The sequence below is a fragment of the Balaenoptera borealis genome, assembly GCF_965194805.1.
Source record: "Balaenoptera borealis genome assembly, chromosome: 8".
Classification (NCBI taxonomy): domain Eukaryota; kingdom Metazoa; phylum Chordata; class Mammalia; order Artiodactyla; family Balaenopteridae; genus Balaenoptera; species Balaenoptera borealis.
The window spans coordinates 91,735,026-91,754,028 of NC_138865.1; the positions used below are offsets into that span (position 1 = coordinate 91,735,026).

Consider the following 19,003-nt stretch of genomic DNA (forward strand, 5'->3'; position numbering starts at 1 on the left):
GTATTCAGATATACTCATTGAATCAATGGTTATTATGAATTTTTAGAAATCCTTCTAGTATGTTCTTTAAGGGGTATAGGTAGGAGGTTCCTGCCCAGAGCACTTGGTGTTGATGTTTTAGCATTTCCACAGAAAGATTAAGAGTAAGTTAGTAATCTGCAATCCTACTACCCAGGCATAATCACTGTGAACATTTTTGAGTAATTCTTATTTTTTTAGGTGTGGTTTTGAGAATTTGAGTACTACCCTATATTTTAATGAGTTTTAATCATAATTAACTAGCCATAGATAATGTATATGGTGGTTTATTCATGACAGCACTTTCAAAGTTACTTTGAAATCTTGACACACGCAAACGGCCTTTATGTGGAGCTGAGTGACTCTGCTTTGGGGTGGGAAAGGTGGGAAGACTTTGTGTTAAATGATTCTCCCAGCAAAGTATCCCAAACATGTAAACAGTTTGGCCATTGTTAACAGTGCCAAGACACAATAGCTTTTGTTATTGTTTTAAGTTATCATACATAAAAGCAGGAGAATATGAATGTGAAGTGAAGGATATAAATCACAATACAGTTTTTTAGCTAGTGAATTAGTTAGTTAAAGAAGGCAGCGGCAAGATTTTCCCCAGTCTTCAGAATCCATATGATGATTCACTTGGAATTTAGAATTTGAGGTCCAAATTGAATAAGTGATTGATCTCACTCATAATTAAAGAAATACAAATGAAAATACGACATAAATAATGCAGGATCTTAGCTTTCAGGGTAGCAAGGATTAAAAGATCGCATAATAGTGTTGCTAAGAAATGTAAATAAAAATAACCATTTAGAAAAGGCAATATGATGATGTCTAGCAAAATTAAAAGGCATATATCCATTTACTTAACAAATTCCCTCTATACCGAAACATCTATGTAAGTTTGCAAAATACACGTACAAGGATGATATATCATTGTTTGTAATAGCAAAAATTAAATGATGGAAATATGCATCAATGGGGACCATTTTTTAGTAAGCTCTGATATATTCAGGCAACCAAATCTAATGAAATCATTAAAAGGACTGAGGTAGAGATATAGGCACTGATCTCCAAGATATCTTGCTAAGATATAGCATGCTTCCATTTGTGTAATGGTGCAGGGTATATGTATAAATTGCATATATCTCTGTGTATGAATATAAAATTTCTGGGAGAATAAATAAGAAATTGTTTGCAGTAGTTACATCTGAAGGGTGGACTGTAGGTTGGGGTCAGGGAAGAAGGTAAAAGAAACTTTTGCTTTTTGATAGATTATGTTCAAGTGTTACTTCTATAATTTTAAAAAAATTTTTAAATTAATTAAAAATTAATTTAAAATTTTTAATAAAAAGCCTTAAAATTCTTATCTTTTTTGATCCAGCAATACAAATTTAGGGAATTAATCTTATAGAAATAATTATGTATGTATGCAGAGCCCTGGTCCTAAGATGGTCTTTTGGCATTGTTGATAAATAAAGGATTAGAAGTAATATAAGTGACCAGTCACAGAAAATGGGTTACATGAATTATAGTGTGTTATTAAAAATGATATTGTGAGAGAATATTTATACTGTATTGTTAGATGGTGCCCCTTAAAGTATGTGCAGTGTAACTCAGATATCTGGGATGAGATGTATCAAAACATGACTAGTGGTGGAATAATGAGTGATTTTTATTTTCTTTTTTAAAAAAAAAAAATCTGTATTTCCTAAGTGCTTTAAAAAAAAACACAACCCAGGTCATTTTAAGAAAATAAAAATAAAGGCTAAGACATTTATATATTCCTGCTAAGAGTAAATTAATCTCCTCTTAGCATTGTTAGAACATCTGATTCCATATTTTCATAACCCAACTATTTTCTTAGTTTAGTAATGCTACTTACTGCTTGGCTTACATGCAGTGGAATTCCCATATAACTGATGCATTCATAAGGCCTGTCTATTCAGCAGTCAGTTCCTTTCATAGAAGTATGTTGGAGCTTGTGTGGCGAAATATTTGGGGGACAGTATTTTCCTGTTGTACCTGTATTTGTGTACCTAAGCTATATTAAATGAGCAATGAGATTCGATATGGTTTGTCAATATTCTTTTGATGATACTCTGGCATTTTATAAATAGATTTTATTTTTTTTTTGGTTAGATAGAAAAACTATGAAGCACTGTCATTTACTTTGTGAAAATTCAGATACTAGGTGGTAAAACCTTAATCGCACAGTTATAAAAACTGTACATTATGACTTTCTGAGTCTCTCTGACCACAGAGCATTGCCAATGCATGAGCTGCTCTCGGCTTGGCTGAACTGAACTGTATCATTTTAAGGCATCTGCCAACCCAACCCACCACTGATAAAGATGCATTTAGAAGGGCACCTAAATATTAGAAAGTCTTTGTAGTAGAAGAAATAAATAGAATTTATACTCTCAAATAATCTTTTAAAATACATACAACTTTGCTTCAACCTTAGCTCCTCCCTCCCAACTTCATAAGGTGCTTTATTTAAACAAATTTAAGCTCAGAGAATAATTTGGCATTACTCTGCCCACATGTACATACTCTATCACTCAATATTCTGTGATAAGAAGATCATTTCTATTGCAGAATCTCTGGTGGCCATCCTGTCAGTTCTCTGAGAATGATATTTGCCTTCTGAGCTACAGCTTTTGCACAGAAATATGAGCTGTGGGCTACATGCTTCAATTGAAATCCAATATTCTCCACTTACCGTTACTTTCCACTAAGTAAATTGATAATCATACTCAAAGACAATGCAGTTTTACAGTCCTATTTGAACACCCTACCTGCATATTAGCTTAACACCTAGTTCAGCACTTATACCACAAAGGCATTCAAGGTGGTAAGGACAACTTTTCAGATACTGTCATTTCTATATTATATTATGAAGCATATGCATATATGGCTTTATTTATATTTACACATACAGGCAACAGGTATTTCACACATAGAATTTAAAAGTGAGTACAGGTGGAAATACAAGCCCACTTTCCCAAATAACATTTAGCTGAGATTGCCTATTTATGCAATCCTTACCATTTAATATAGGGTTCACATTCCCATAGGATGCAATTTTGGAACTTAGGAGTTTTGCTACTATTCTCATCTAAAAATATCTCAGATGAACAGCTTCAAATACCAAGTGTTGTTAGTAGTAATTTGAGTGCTTTAGTACAGAAACTATCTGTTCCTGCATTTAATCATTGTCTCCCCCGGCACACAGGAGCCCTGCATCGTTACTTGGTTACCCCAAGCAGTGCAGCACTGAGCTTGACAGTTTCCATATGGCGCATCACACTGGGGGAAATGTGGGAGTGAGGAATGCTGAGAGCGCACTTTCTTTCTTCCAAAATGAGATAGGAAGTGCTGCTGGCAGCTGTCTATCCACAGAACATCTAAGCAGGTTAGAACTTCATCCTCACACTGTCAAATGCCAGCTGGTGGCGCTTGCTTGTTTGTTTGCTTATGTTTTGTGTTGAGAGAAACCCAGCAGAAACAAGTCCATGTCAATTCTCACGGCATGAGGCAGTAAACTGACCTCACCATTCAGATTTCTGCCTCCAATATTTGCCTGTTTGCAGTGAACATGGTTTGGGGCTTGAAAGATGGATCCTTTCCTCCAGTTTTTTACTTCTTCTTTTGGGAGCTGACAGATCCCTAGAGATAATTCCTGTTTGGGGGGCAATTGTATAAGCCTGGAACCTCCACTTTGACTGCTGTGTTCTTTTAGATATAGACAGTCAAGTTTAGGAGGTGCTAGAATGATAATCGGAAGTGAGAGAGAATTTTATTCTTTTGCTGAATCCTTAAACATTTTAATGCCTCTTACCCTGGACGATGTCGTAGTAGCCTCCAGTGAGAACCCTCAGTATTGGTTCTGATTTACTCAAATCAGAACTATGCTAAACCAAACCAAACCCAAACAAAATGTAGAGAAACCAGGTCAGTATTTTTGCATATTTTTGCCTTCATACTCTGTAAGTTATGTTTGTTTTAGAGAAGCAACAAGAAAGTGATATACATAAAGGATATAGGACTATTATGTTTTTAATTTTCCTGCAAGAAATGGATCATTCACTTTCCTATAAGGTGAACTAGAAAATGTATCATCTCAAGATCTTTACAAATCAGAGTTCAGATGTACCCATGGAATCTCAATTTGCATTCTTAATGGGAATTTTTTACAGCTTCTTAAATATGCCAGTATTCCATATGCTTGGGGGGAATGCTGTGGTTAAGAAAGAAGAGCAAAAATCAGACTGTTTTATGCTGACACTGAAGCTTTTTCACATGAAAAAATAAAACAAAACAATCAAGCAAACCTCTGCACTGTTGATAGACAAATGCAATTTTTTTTCCACAAGAAACTTTAAAAAAATAATTTACACATTTCTACAGAAACTTGAGCCCCTATGGCTCTTTTGGATCCATGGCAGAACTGTGGCATGGTGTCTGCCCAGCAGTACAGGTGAGCTGCACGGGCTGTGGGGAGAGGAAGGCCTGGGGCCTGGAGGCAGGCCTCTCAGTAGAAGGTGGGAGGCGCCGCAGCTGGGGGGCGTAGGCAGCAGGGGAGGGGGTAAGGTGACAGACAATAGGGGCAGTTTGGATCGCACCACAGGAGATCAGGTAAGGCATCATGGACGTGTCCTGAAAAGTGGACAAGAGCCTGAAATCAGTACTGTTGACAAAATCAGCAAAGCAAACAGCAGCATCAAGAGCAAGGGATGAGCGTCTAGCAATGGCTTCCCATTGCCCATGGGGAAAAAAATCCAGAGTCTTTACCAGGCCTGCGAAGTCCTATGAAATCCGGCTCTCACTTTCCCCTCAAGCCCCATCTTCCTCTCCACTCCCCTGTTGCTTGCTGTGCTCCAGCACATTCACCTGCCTGTGGTTCTTCCAGCATTTCAAGCTTTTTCCCTACTCAGCGCCTCTCCACATGCTGTTTCTTCTGCCTGCAATCCTGTTTGCCCCCATACTTCCCACCCACTGTCCTCAGCTTGGCTGACTCCTGTTTCTTCAAGTTTCTGCTTCAGTGTAACCTCCTTCAGAGAGGTCTTTCCTGACTTGCTAAGTTATAGGGCCCTTGCCCAGTTACACCATGTCACAGTCATCTGGAGCACTCTACCTGTCACCTGTGTGACCGAGGTCCTACCATCCTCCCCAACATAAATGACTACCTGAGACCCAGAGAGGTCGAGTAAGTTGCCCAAACTATCAACACATACTAGCAAAGGGTATATCAGCCAGGATCCCAGCAAGGGAGAGACAGTACACTTGGATTTGCCTGATTTAAGGAGCCCTTAAACTTAAAGATCCAGGAAATAGATAGGGCTGTGTGGAAAGGGTCATCTGTAAAAGACTGAGACAAAGGTGAGGAATGTAGCAGAGAACGAGGCGGGAGTGGAGGAAACCATACCACACTCTCCTTTCTCCCTTATCTCCTGCTAATGCTCCCTGCTGGGAAGCAGGAAGGCAAGGGGGCCAGTGATGTGATCTGCATAGATCAGCCCCTAGGGACACAGAACAGGATAAGAAAGGTCCATGTGGAGGCAAGCAGCAATGGAACAGGGATTTGAACTTAATCTGGTTCTGTAACAGATGCTCTTAACAATGACGCACGTTTCTCTCTCTGGTACAAAGTGCTTAATCAGGGCTGGTCCTGATGTAATGAAGACCTGAAAGATCAGCGAGGGGTTGCTGTTTTTCCTGCACTCATTGAAAAGCAGAGTAGGTGGTGTTGCTGAACATCTTTCTCTATAGGGGAGAGCTAAGGACCATTTGTTAATTAACTTAGTGCTTTTCAGAGGTGGAGGAGAGGTCTCCTTTTTATTTTGCTACCTCTTGTAGTTAATTACGGTTCTTAGAATAGTCTGAGTCTTGCAGCTGCTGGAGATGACTCTCCAGGTAATTTCAGCATCACACTCTGGGGCCAGCCTGTGTTTGATTCTGCTGCCTCACCACGTTCTGTCCAATCCCCGCAGAACAGGAAGGACATTCATTTGGGAGACCGCATTCCATTCTCCCAACAGAGCCCCAGTGAGACAAAGTGCCCAGCTCACTCCTAGAAAGTCTTTTTCTTCTTTCCAAAGGGAGCTTCAGGAACATATGGGAAAAGAGGCAGCCTAAACATTTGCATATATCTGTGCTCCAAGGCTGATTCACATAGAGGATCAGCAGCCTGCATAAATTTAGCCTACGAGGACAGCTGTGATAGTTGTGGGAATGAACGGTGACCGATTTCAATTATGCAATTATTTACCAAGTGCTTACCAGGGGACAAACACTTGGGGCTACTATGATGAACAAAACAGACATGGTGTCATCGTACTTTCAGAATTTCACTTTTAAAAATACAAATTGCCAGTTGAGATTGAAGGATGTGTCTTTGCCTCCCTTAGGGAATATAAGAGAGGGCAAAGAATAGAGCTTAAAAAATCATAGATGTGAGAGACATAAAAAACCATTCTGCATAATAGCCTTTTAAACAACCATTACATAAAACCTGATGGTAAGATATGCATATATTCCATATGGCATGTGTGCATTATGTTTTTTATCATACAACTTGAATGTACACTTAGCTGCATCCCATCTTAATGAGAGGGATTTCTTGCTTTCTTTGTACTCATAGAATTCCCTCAGGTTTAGCTAAGAGAGCTAATAATAGCAACAGTAATAGTAAGTCACCCCATTAAGGACAATCACTTTTTGCTGAGTTTCACATCATTCTCACTACTTAGCAGTGGCTCTTGGAATTTACTCAAGTCCTCCCAGTTTTCCAGAAAATGAAAAGGAAGCTTCTGTAGAAACACAAAACTTTGAAGATTCTCTAGGAATGACCACAAATCTCAATGTGGCTCTGTGGCCAAATGCCAATATCATCTAGACAATCTAATAAACAGCTATGGAGTGCTTACTATCTGTAAGGCAGGGAACCAGGAAAAAACATGTGGTTAAGAGTGCAGGTTCTGAAATCAGATGTGTCAAAACCTTAAGGAGGTTATTTAATCTCCGAAGTCTCAGTTTCCTTCTCTTTAAATGGAGATAATAAGAACATCTCCTTCAAAATTTAGTTGTGAGGATGAAATGACATACCTAGTATGGCGCCTGGCACAGGTGAGCACTCAGTAGACATCACCTAATCCTACCAGTATTCTCATCATTACTTTTGTTATATCTGATTCCCTCTTCTTAAATAAGTAGGGCTCCAGGATATTGGGGATTTCCTGCCCAAGGGTTGCTTTGTCAGATGCCATCAACAGAGACAAATTTTATATCAGCAGTGGTTTCAAGGGGGAAAGCATAAAGGAACAATCCAGAGGGCAGCCAATGGAGAAATAAAACAGCTAAGATCAAGTGTTCTGAGGAGAAGTTAGAGGCTGAGTCCAGAGAAATTACCTAAGACAGTATAGCTGTATCAGTTTTGATTCATTACTAACATCCTAGGACATGGATGGGCAAGAAGCCAATAGAAGCAAGCATGACCTGCCCTGGGCCTTAGTAATGGTCAAGAATCTTAAATGCCACGTCACGTCACAGACAGGACACAGGTGCTGCTCGCTGGGGGTCTGGGGAATCTGGGTTTAGTGGGGCTGATACGAGGGAGACAAAGAACATAACTGTCCAAGAGTGAATGTGTCTGGACTCACATGTTAGAGACTAAGTTTGCTTTCTGGGAAACAGGGTCTAAAAGAGAGCGCTGAATGGAACATGAGACGGAGTGAAGTTGAGGAGGAGTGAAGCACAGAGGCTCTAGGATTGTCCCATGAACTGCAGGGCGATGCCTGGCACTCTCTCTGGATTCCAGCTTCAAGCGGTTTGAGGTAAAGATGCGACTCCAGCTGGAGCAGCGGATGTTAGAGAGTGATGAGAGAGGCTCTAGGGCAGGTAGGGGGAAGAGTATGAAGCCTACTCTAGACATTCCAAGGGGGTTCAATCTGAGCCTGTGGACAATGGAGAGTCATAAAATTCCTTTCTTATTTTCTCTTGCTTTTTAAACAAGCAAGTGGCGTGATGAGATTTCTGTTTTAGGAAGGCCACAGTCCTCTTATACCCACAGTCCTAATTGCCTCCTCCTCCTCACTCCCACGCAGCTTGGCTCTTGCCACATCATGATTTATGTTATAGTTATTTTTTTCCATGACTGTCTTCCTCCCAATTGTGAAATTCCTTGAAGGAAGACCTGTGTCTTAGACTTTGATCCCTTCAAAAATAAAAAGGGACAAGGACACAAAGATAAAGTGCAGATTTGGATGACACCCCATGAGAAGTTTTTTTCCAGAAACTCCTGAAGGGCTTGGGCTTGGGGCTCAGGTAAGTTGCCACCCTCCTGCACTAGAATTGGGCCCGTGGGAACGGGCAAGCTGTAATTGGGCCTGCAGCGCTGGAAGCTTCCTGAGAGTCCTTTTTCTCTTTTTCATGTCTTCCCAGTCTTACCATATGCTCAGCACACAGCCCTCAACACGTGTTTAATAGGTGAAAGGCTGGTACCTCTTCTTTGAAGGATGGCCATAGATGGGGACTTCAGAGTGGTGCTTTCCCCAGTGTTATGGTATCCTTGGTGGTGTGCTGCTTTGGCAATGTGGCAGCCCTCCTGGTCTCCTGGGAGATGCTTGGAGTAAAACCACTTCCCATTGTACTGCCCGGAGCTGAGGAGCAAACCCTGGCCATCAAGTGTGGCCGGTGGAGGGCAGTAGCAGGCAGCAGAGCCAGGTCAAGCTTCTCAAGGGAACTTCCCTCTAGAGTCCATTGAACCACCAGATGTCTCTGGGCAGGGAAACTGAGAGTGCAGAGGTGACAGGGAAGGGCTCGTAAACAACCAAGAGGAAGAGTCAGTAGCACCTTGGGAGCAAGATTGGGCTGTAGAGAAACTAAGAAGCTGCCCCTTGAAAGCCTTGAGCTAGGCTGGGGACTACCAATGGGAAACTAAAAACCTTAGCTGAGCACATGGAGGAAAGCCAGCTAGCACCACTGTACAATCCCTTTGTGTTCGCAGACCACCAGAGTCCTTGGTGAGCTGAATGAGACACATTTTCCAGAGGACCTCAAAGAGAACCACAGATGACCTCTAGGCCCTTTACTTCCTTGGAGAATGCAGTGGCTCTGGAAAAATTCCCTCCCCATACTCTTTTCCACATCCCTCCCACCTAAACCACTCATTTCTGTCTCATGTGTTTGTTCTTTAGCTGGCTGAGGAGGCTGGTCCTACACTGAAGGAAAAACCTGGGTTTTCCTTGGCATCTCTACAGCCTCACTAGGGGCAGTCTACCTCAGTTTACTGCCATGACTAGCAGAATTTAGGAGATGTTCTTCCCTTCTTTTAGCCTGTGCTTTACTGAGTTTCTGCTTACTGGCTAGGCAAGATCTCTGGGTTCTTTCTGGTGGCTGATTTACCCACATTTTCACACCTAAAGTAGTGTTCCAGCCTCCTCCTACTATGGCTTCCCAGGAGAAAAAATGTCTTTACACACGCAAGAATAAAAATAATCATCCACAAAGTGTGAGAAAAGAGATACGGAATGAAGTGTACTCACTCTCTCGAAATTCCTCTTTTCCTTTTTTTTTCTTTTACCCTACCCACCTAACAGCCAATGGAACCAATTGTGAATTCCTCTTGTTAGTTTTGATGGTTAGAATTACTGACTGTAGGCTTTGTGACTTATTTAGAAGAGATAATGTGTGAATGTTCCATTTACTTTTTCCAAGTTCATTGGCAATGTATCTTATCAATGTCTTTGTGTTTTTATCATCTAAATTTATTGTTCCTCAAAGAAGCATCATAAATATCCTTATTGGCTAGAACTTCATTGCCTGGTATCTTTCTAAGTGACTTACTCAAGCTCTTCTTTACATAGTCAGTTAACACGTGCTATTCAGTTAGCAATAGGTGCTACTGAATGAATGGTTGGGTGAGTGCCTATTATATGCTAAGTAGCATCCCCTTATTTTATCCTAGGACCATTCTGGTTTTTAAGCTGAACAAAGGAAATAGTTACGGTCATATTCTTCCCTCTTTAAACAGATATGTTTTGGGTCATCACCAAAGGAAAGGTTTGAGAATCAGTTAGCTCAGCCACCAGTCTCTCTTGGCTTCAGAATCTCTGTACCTTGGGAAAGAATATGACCCTGTGAGGCCCTTCCTGCTCTCTTAGTTCCAGGATTTAGTGGCTCTTCCCTCTCATCACCACAATCACATCCTTGGCATTGGAGTTACTGGAATTATTCTTGGTGGCTTAGAAGACAGAATCAAAATCCATCAGTGGGTGATTATTGCAGAGAAACAAGTATGGGCTCAAGTTAAATAAGCATTTTCTAACAGTTGAATCTCCCAAAGACAAATGAAGCTGATTCACAAGGGGATGAACACCAGTCACTGGGGTTTTAGGCAGAGGGTGGAAGGCCACTTGTTAACACTGGTTTTCTCTCATGCTCAGATTGTTTATAGCCTTCAGGACACATAATGATCATGGCCTTCTAGAATGGGTTTCTTACAAGTTCCTATTGATGCCTGAGTCTTAGCCAGTGGAATAGTGCAGTGCATCTTAGAAACAGTATCTAGCTTCTTTTTAGCAGACGAATAATAAATTTGCATTCATTGAGTTACTATATACTGTGTCAAGCACTTTTCTTTTTAGTCTTTTCATTCCACAGGTAAGGAAACTGAGACTCAGAGGGTTTAAGTCACTTGATCAAGTTCACATCATAGCAGAGCCCAAATCTGGAGCCAGGTCTGTCTGAAAGTCTGTCTTTTCAATACACCAGGCCATCTTTAATAAAGAATTGAAAGCTACGCTTGCCAAAGCTCTGTCCTTCTGAGTATACCATGCATTTTAGTCACAAGTAACAACATTTACAACAGTAATTTATGATCAAGGAGCAGTTTGTAATTTTTTATAAGCGACTGCAGGGTAAACAGCTCAGCTTCATTCTACATTCACCTCACAACATGTATACAGTCAGTTTGTTCTCATATTTCATGTCAGCAAGTGCAGTGGCTGTGGTGCTCAAGGAAGGTGAAAAATGATTGAATGCCTTAGATTGACAGGAGTCGCAAGATTTTTACAACTGGTTATGCTGTGAGAATTGTGAGTGTGGGCAGGTGAGAACAGTGAATTCTTCCAGAAGGTAGCAGCTTTTCCCCTTTCTGTTATACCGGCTGAGTCCATCTCCTCTTTTTTAGATATAGGACATGCACTCAGCTAGCTGCTTGAGGGCTGATCACAAATGTTACCATGACAGTACAGTTGAGTCCATTAATTCGTGGTTTGCAGAACTAAGACCAGAGTCACCCCCAGGAACATGGCTGGAGCATTTCCCAATGCTCTGGAAGGCTGGAGCCATCCAAACAGTCAGCCTTTTGGTATTTATTTCCTTCATATAAAAACAGACATTGAACTAGCTTTGTATTCATTTGTTTTCCAGGTTTGCTCTTACAATTCTCTTTGAATGTGCAGAGAGGGATTTTTCAGAGGTAGCATCTGAACCATAACAAGGAATCTTATCTGGCAGTCTTCCCTGATCTGTCACTGAAAGCTAATCTCACTATAGGAACATTGTCATACATCATAAAGATATATACCCTTTCCAGGCATTTAAAAACTTGTTCATCTTCCCATTGTTGTACAAACACTGCCATTGTCGACAACTGTTGGTTTTCATAATATTACTAGCAAACATTTAATTGTACTTGCTATGTGCCCAGCACTGTTTGAAGAGATTTTTATCTTACAACAACTTTGTGATGATTCTCATCTTACAGAGATAGAAACTACATCCAGCTTTTTTTTTCCTTAATAGACTAGGAAAAAAATAAAAAGTTGAAATAAGAATCCCTGCCAGCTTTAAAGTAGGTATTCAATTTAAAACTAAACAAAACACAATCAGTTTCAAAGATGTGTATTCTAGAAGTTATTTGTAGAGTCATATTTTTTACTGTTCAATCTTGTTTAATAATTTCGGTAGTTAATAAGAGTCAATAGCTCTACTTAATTAAATATATTTGAGACAGTTGGTATCCCTATGAAAAAACAGCCTTTTTGAAAACAGACCCAGGGTAAACTCTGAATTGGAGTTGTTGCCTTTTGTATACTACTTCCATCGCTGCCAACCCCTAAACCGTATTCCTTCTAGTACCTAGTCAGCACCTGGTTACTCTCAGAGACTGCTGGCTTTCAGGTCTGTCCGTAGAAGTTAGGTCAGAATTCTTCTATATCTGTTTCCACAATTGCAAAGTAACATTGAATATAAATGGCTTTATCTTAAGTGCAATGGTTAAGGGCCTCATAATAGCATTCTTTCCCTTAGACCTGAATTTAGTTTCAATACAGTAGATTCACCTGGGCTTATGCCCAATAACTGGTGTTCCTGAAGCTCCTCCAAGACTTTGTTGTGGATGGTTCCCTGTAAGCCAAATCAATGTATCTATATATTTCTAAATCCCTAAATTAGGGGTCCAGACTCTAAAATTGAGACCAAGCATTATAAATCTGAAAGTCCCCCAAATTAGAAATGTTGAATAGCTCTACCTTTAAGTCCATCACAAGGCTTTTGAGACACTAAGAAATAGAACATCTTCACAGTGAGCCCTCCAAATTTTGAAATCAGACAGCTTGGGTCTGGTCCCACCAGTAAGGGCAAATGCAGGTACCATAAATGTAATGTACCTGGTGATGGCCGGTGCATGTGAGGGGCGGGGTGGGGTATGAGTGGAGTGAGAGCAAGTAGGTAGTTGGAGGATCATTTCAAGAGAATCACTTAGGGAGGGAGAGGAGGAAGAATTCAATCACATCAGGCAATGTAGGGGATATTGGGCTGGGATGTGGGTGGAGATTAAGGTTGACAGAATTCCTAGAAAGAGTAGTTCAGGGGATCTAGAAAAGAACAGGTACTTTGGGATAGTGGGAAGTTTCTTTGAGAACCTGGGTGCTATGTCTGGAGATACATTAAAGGAAAACCTGGGACCTCTATTGAAGGACCAAGAGGTCTGCAGCTCACATGGTACAACCACCAAAACCTCCAGTTGTAGAGAAATTCCAAGGAAGAAAATCTCCACTGGAATCATGATTCACCCCAACCTACCATTATAGCCTTTTGTTTAAATTCTGAGTTGTTTCCTTAAAAGAATGAATGCTATTTTTTTTGTAAGTGAAGAAATCATTTTTCCTTTGAGATGTAATGATGATCTTATTTACTCCTGCCAAATCTTTATATTATTTGAGTCAGTCTGTGGTAGACAGTTTACTGAGTGCCAAATTCAGTTTCCATGGAAAACCCACACTCCCTTCAAAGCAGTGACTGGATAGTTTTTGGCATGCAGTACAGCACAAGTTTAATGTGACGGGAGGGTGGCATTTTTTCATGTTGACGTGCCCAAGTTAATCAGTGCTATCTCTCAAAATATGTAGGTAATTATTCATTTCTTTGCCTGAGCCCATGTAATCTGCAGGGTTGACGCACTTCTTTGATGAGAACTTTGGAAGGAGATGATTTCGTAGTCCTTTGTCTTGTGGTTTAATTTGGGTCTTTCACATGATAACACCCTGTTATGAGGAACAGAGAAGTTAAATAAGTGACCCATGTTAGCCTGTCAATAGAGGATTCTGAAACACCATCTTTTTCTTGTAACAATATAAGTCCTGTGGTTCTCTCAAGGTTGATACAAAAGTTATCTTCTACCAGAAGCAACACCTGACCAACTATACGTAATAATGTTATGCTCTTATTTTATATTGCCGTTTAAATACTTTTAATCATATTTAGATATCCTATCCTATCATATTAATCCTTCTTATTAGATAGATAGATAGATAGATATGCAATTATACTAATCGTGCTCTAACTACTTCATTGTCTCCCCAGGTAGACTTTGAGCTCTATGAGGTAGAGTCCCTAGTCCTCTAATTCCTTAACCCCCCATGCCCTCTTGCACAGTGCAGAACACACTATAGGGACCCAATAATTCCTTGTTGAAAATATAGAAGACTGACTATACCAAATGTTGGCAAAGGTATGGAGCAACTGTAACTCTCATTCACTACTGGTGAGAATATAAGGTAGTACAACCACTTTAGAAAAGAGTCTGGGAGGTTTTTTTTTTAAGTTAAACATACATCTACCATATGACCTAATCATTCCATTCCTAATTATTTATTCAAGAGAAATGAAAGCATACATCCACACAAAAATTTGTACAAAAATACGCATAGCAGCTTTATTTGCAATAGCCCCAAACTGGAAACAACCAAAATGTATGTCCATTAAATGAAAAATGGAATGGAAAAGCAAATTGTGGCATATCCACACAATGGAGTACTACTTAGCAATAAAAAGGAACAAACTATTGATATATACAACATGGCTAAATTTGAAAATAATCATACTGAATGCAAAAGGCCTCACCAAAAAAAGAGTACATACTGTATGATTCCATTTATATAAAATTCTAGGAAGTGCAAAGTAATGTATAATGACAACATATCATGTGGTTGCCTGGGGATGGGAGAGCAGGGTGCGGAGATTATAAAGGCAATGAGGAAACTTTTGGGTGTGATGAATATACTCATTATCTTGATTATGGTGATGGTTTAATAGATATATACATATGTCAAAAGTCATCAAATTTACATTCTAAATATGCCTGGTTTATTGTCAGTTATGCCTCAGGAAGCTAAAAAAGTACTGAAATTACTGAAATTATTCTACATGCATCATTTTCCCTTCAGTATCTCGCTGCTGTGTTTCCATGGCAGGAAGCTTCCTCTTTGAGACCAGCATGCAAGATGACATGAAGCAGATCGGGGCATTTAGGTCAGACAGAGCTGGTGTGATCCAAGATGTGCCTCTTACCAGCTGTATAACCCTGGGCAAGCTACTCAGTGTCCTTAGACCTCATTTTCTTCCTCTTCTAGAAAATGGAACGAATAATATACCAACCTCAGAGGAATGTTATAAAAATTAAATTAGATAAAAGGCCTGGCACTTCATAAATGGTAGCTACTATTTATTATATATTAAGAACCTTTTTTTTTTACAAGACTGGCACATATTTATTGAGACCTTTCTCAGCTTGATTTAATTCTTGCTGATGCCTAACCAATTACTAAGAATAAAACAACTGACAAAGAGAGAGTAGATTATGCTTGAAAATATAAATAATACAAAATCACTTCTGGGCACCTATCCACTTAATCCTCCATCATTTGTGCTAAGCTGAATTACCAGCATATGTGTAAGTGTGTTCAGATGTTCTAAGTGGAGAATAGGATAATACAGAAAATGTGTATCAGGGGCAAAGTAGGAACTGATAAACTGAACAGCATGGAGAGGTACTTGAAAGAGTGTGGGTTTTGGTTTACACAGTCTGACTTTAAATGTGAGCTCAGCCACTTACTATTTATATGTGAAGCCGTGGATAGGTTATTAAAGTTCCGTGATCCTCAGTTTATTCATTTGCAAAATGTAGATAAACAGTTCACACATCACGAATTTGTTGTGACAATATTTATACTGATAATCAGAAATAATTTCAGGAATAAATATATGTGTAATGGTCCCTATTCCCCTTCTCATTCTGGATAAGGCCAACTGTGTGTGTACTAATGATAAACAAATGATATAACCTGGCCTTAATGGTACTTTAAAAACAATACCTATTAAAAGTCCTTTGTAAACTCATTCTGGGATAATTGTATATGTGTGTGTGCGTGTGTGTGTGTGTGTCTGTGTGTGTGTGTGTGTGTGTGTAAATGTGATTACCCGATCGCTTGAATCCTTCCATTAATATTTCTTTTAAGGAGAAAATTTTATCACATTAAAACCTTCTAAGTGCAGGAAGGCAACTTAAGCAGTATTTTTGGTTCAAAGCAGTGAAGGCAGGTGCCCAAGCCACGCCTCTAATTCCCAAGGCTTGCCCACCTTCCGTGGCCCAGGTGTATCTGCATGGCGCCATCAGGTTTAAAGGGACCACCTGAGGAGGAGTAGCCCTCAGAAGCTCAGTTGGGAAGGTGGAAGCATAAGGAAGGCTGGAGGAGTGGGGATGTGGACTCTTCTCCGGGTGGGAAGCCCTGTGACCTACCCTGTGAGTGTTCTCCCTCCGACACCAGCGTCTGCTCCTGGGTATGAAAGGTTCATCACCACTTACCTTCTGTTTCTTAGCTCACTTTCCATGGGGTCTTGAAAGTTTGAGAAAGGTACACATTTTAATCTAATTTTGCAAATGGGGAGCCAAGTCCTAGAGAAACAAGTAGTGAAGAACTTTGCTTTGAAAGAAATTTTTAGCCAAGAGATTAAAACTATAGACTCTGTACTCAGATTACCTGGGCTTAACTTTTATCTCTGCTACTTACTAGCTGTGTGATCTGGGACAAGTTACTTAACCTCACGTTGTCTTGGTTTCCCTATGTGTAAAATGAATAGTAATAGTACCTACTTCATAGGGTTGTTGATAGAATGAGTCAAAGCAAAGTGCTCAGAACAGTACCTGGCTTATAGGAAGTGCTGCATCGATGTTGATTATTGTTTTTTTGAACCATTGCTTAGTCAGTTTCATAAGAAAAGATTTGGTGTAGTGGGATTGTTCTGGCTTTCCATAACTCTATTCCTCCTAGACTATTTGGCCAGTAGCATCTTAAGACACTGCAGATTTTTAAATAGAGTTTTGAAAACAGAGATAGTTTGGAAACTGAGGGGGCTGTACACAGACAACACCTGAAAGTCTTAAGAAGAGATTAAGATCAATCAGCACCACTAAATCCCTAGAAATGAGCGGGGCACAGGCCCTAAAGAATGAAAAATGCAATGGAGAATTCTAGTACTTAGGTGGCTTTTTTTCATTCTTTTTCCATCAGTCTCTGGAACGTTTTCTTGTCTTGAATGATTAACCAAGGATTATGGTTCGTGTTATTTCACGTCTAAGTTTGACTGCTGGATAGATTCAATCATGCTACAAAACCATGTAACTGAACTAGTGTTTAGCTGTGGTATAAATCCCTTGGGATCAAGCTTCAGTTAGGAAACTTACAGAAAGATAAGCTTGAGTAGCAGTCTCAGAAATAACAAAAGTGTTCCTTTATTTTCATCTATATGGATTGTCTCCACCAATACCCTTTACTGCACATGGCACCTGTCTCCTTATGTAACACATGCTTTTGAAAACTATCTTATACTTTATACCATTACCTTTAAGAAGTGTAGTGTTTACTGCCAGGTGGAATGGATTTAACTATTTTCCCCTGATTCTGTGTTCATTATAAAGGAACACTTGTGTTAAATCATATAAGCACTATAACAGATAATACGAGAAAACAAGATAGTTTACAGGTTGAGTTTGGCCTCTAGTATCAAAAGGGACTGAGTTTGAATTCTAACTTTACCATCGAAAAACTTTTGACTTTGGATAAATTATTGAACTTAAGCTTCAATTATTTTATCTGTTTTTTTAAAAAGGAATCATATTTGTATCTACTATACATGATATTTACATATTAGCTTTAGGCAATCAGCATTAAATAATATGACATATGTGAATGCTTATACTCATGCCTGGCATGGAGTGAGCAGCAAATAGTAAATCACTGTTATTCAATGTTTTCAGCTTAAATAATAGGAAAGTTTCATACTCGAAGAAGGATGACTATTTTATGCCTACTATTCTCAAGTTTATCCCTGTAAGGAAGTGAAGGAAACTACAGCAAAGCAAAATCATACTGAAGCCATACAGTAGTATTGTATGGTGGTTATAAACCAGGCTCTGAATTTAGACAAGCTGGGTTCAAGCCCCAGCTCTACCCTTTATTTCTCTGTGGGTTTGGGCAAGCTGCTTAACCTTGCTGAGCTTCATTTTCTCCATCTACAAAACTGGGTCAGTAATATACTACTTTACTGGGTGGCTGTGAGAATTAAGTGAGATGATACATATAAGGCATTTAGAAAATAGAAAACATTCAAAATATTTGAATTACTAATATTCAAGAATAGTCAAGGAAATTGCGGAGTGTAAACAACATAACTAGAGTCAAGTTTAGGTCTGGAGTTCTAGGAAATGTGCAGTTTTGTTCTACTCTATGAAAATGAGGTTGGTATCCATTCAGAGTTTCTACTTGTGTCAAGCTCGGTAGACCATATCTCTGTATTAAGCCTTATTGACTATTTATGTACCATAAAGAATATAGAAGTTGAAGAATTAAGGAATTTGATATATTGTTAAAGAGACAAGCCTAAGTCATAGAAAATAATTTGAAGACAGCATCAGATAATATAATCAAGTGCTAAGTGATATGTTGTGGTCTGTAAGAAGAGGAAAATTGCAAAGAATGACAGGTATCAGAGGAGCTGGGGATAACTTACTCTTATGGTAGAGTTTGGAAGGGAGTAGGGATGGATTCAAGTTCTAGTTCAAGAGAACAGCAAAAGCAAAGGGGAGGTGGTGGGACTGGGCATGGCATTTGTGGAGGGGAGAAGCAGAGGAATGAAAACCCCAGAGGGTGTCTGTGAGCAAATAGTGAGAACTGAGTATGGCACACCAGGTAACAAGACCTCTAAAGAGTCAAGTTTATGGTTTAACTTGCACCCCTCGTTTTATAGATGAGGTGACTGAGGTATAAAGAACACCAAGTTACGCTTACTAGTTGGTATGAGACCCCATCAGCCCTGACTCCTTGGCTAGTGAACTTGCAACTGCATCACTCTGCAGGGTCAGATGACAGAGATCCTTAAAAGGACTGAAAAATTCCCTAGATGCTTCCCACATGGTCACAATTCTAATTTTGTAGATTAATTGATGCCCTTTTTTCTGTCCATTTTTCCTAGAGTGAAAAAAGCAAATATTAATTCACAGGCCACAGAAACGAGGGCTTCATCAGTCTCCACTTGAACACCCACCCTAAATAGGTAATTTGATTATTGAAGCGTTGTCTTAGAACCCAGATCCGATTCCCAGGGCAAAGTGCTTTCCACTGTATCCCACCACTTGTACTAA

At 39.6% G+C, this 19,003-nt stretch overlaps 1 protein-coding gene across 4 annotated transcripts in view; it reads left to right on the plus strand.

Annotated features, from left to right (window-relative positions):
• PLPPR1 (phospholipid phosphatase related 1) overlaps positions 1 to 19,003 on the plus strand; it is a 276,464-nt gene that overhangs the window by 76,127 nt on the left and 181,334 nt on the right. The window contains exon 1 of one of the 4 annotated variants that reach the window (XM_082404167.1): positions 8,335 to 18,915. The exons of the other annotated variants lie outside the window; for them this stretch is intronic. The gene's annotated coding sequence lies outside the window, so the exon portion shown is untranslated. Of the gene's footprint in view, positions 1 to 8,334; positions 18,916 to 19,003 lie in introns of those variants that run through there. 4 annotated transcript variants of the gene reach the window in all.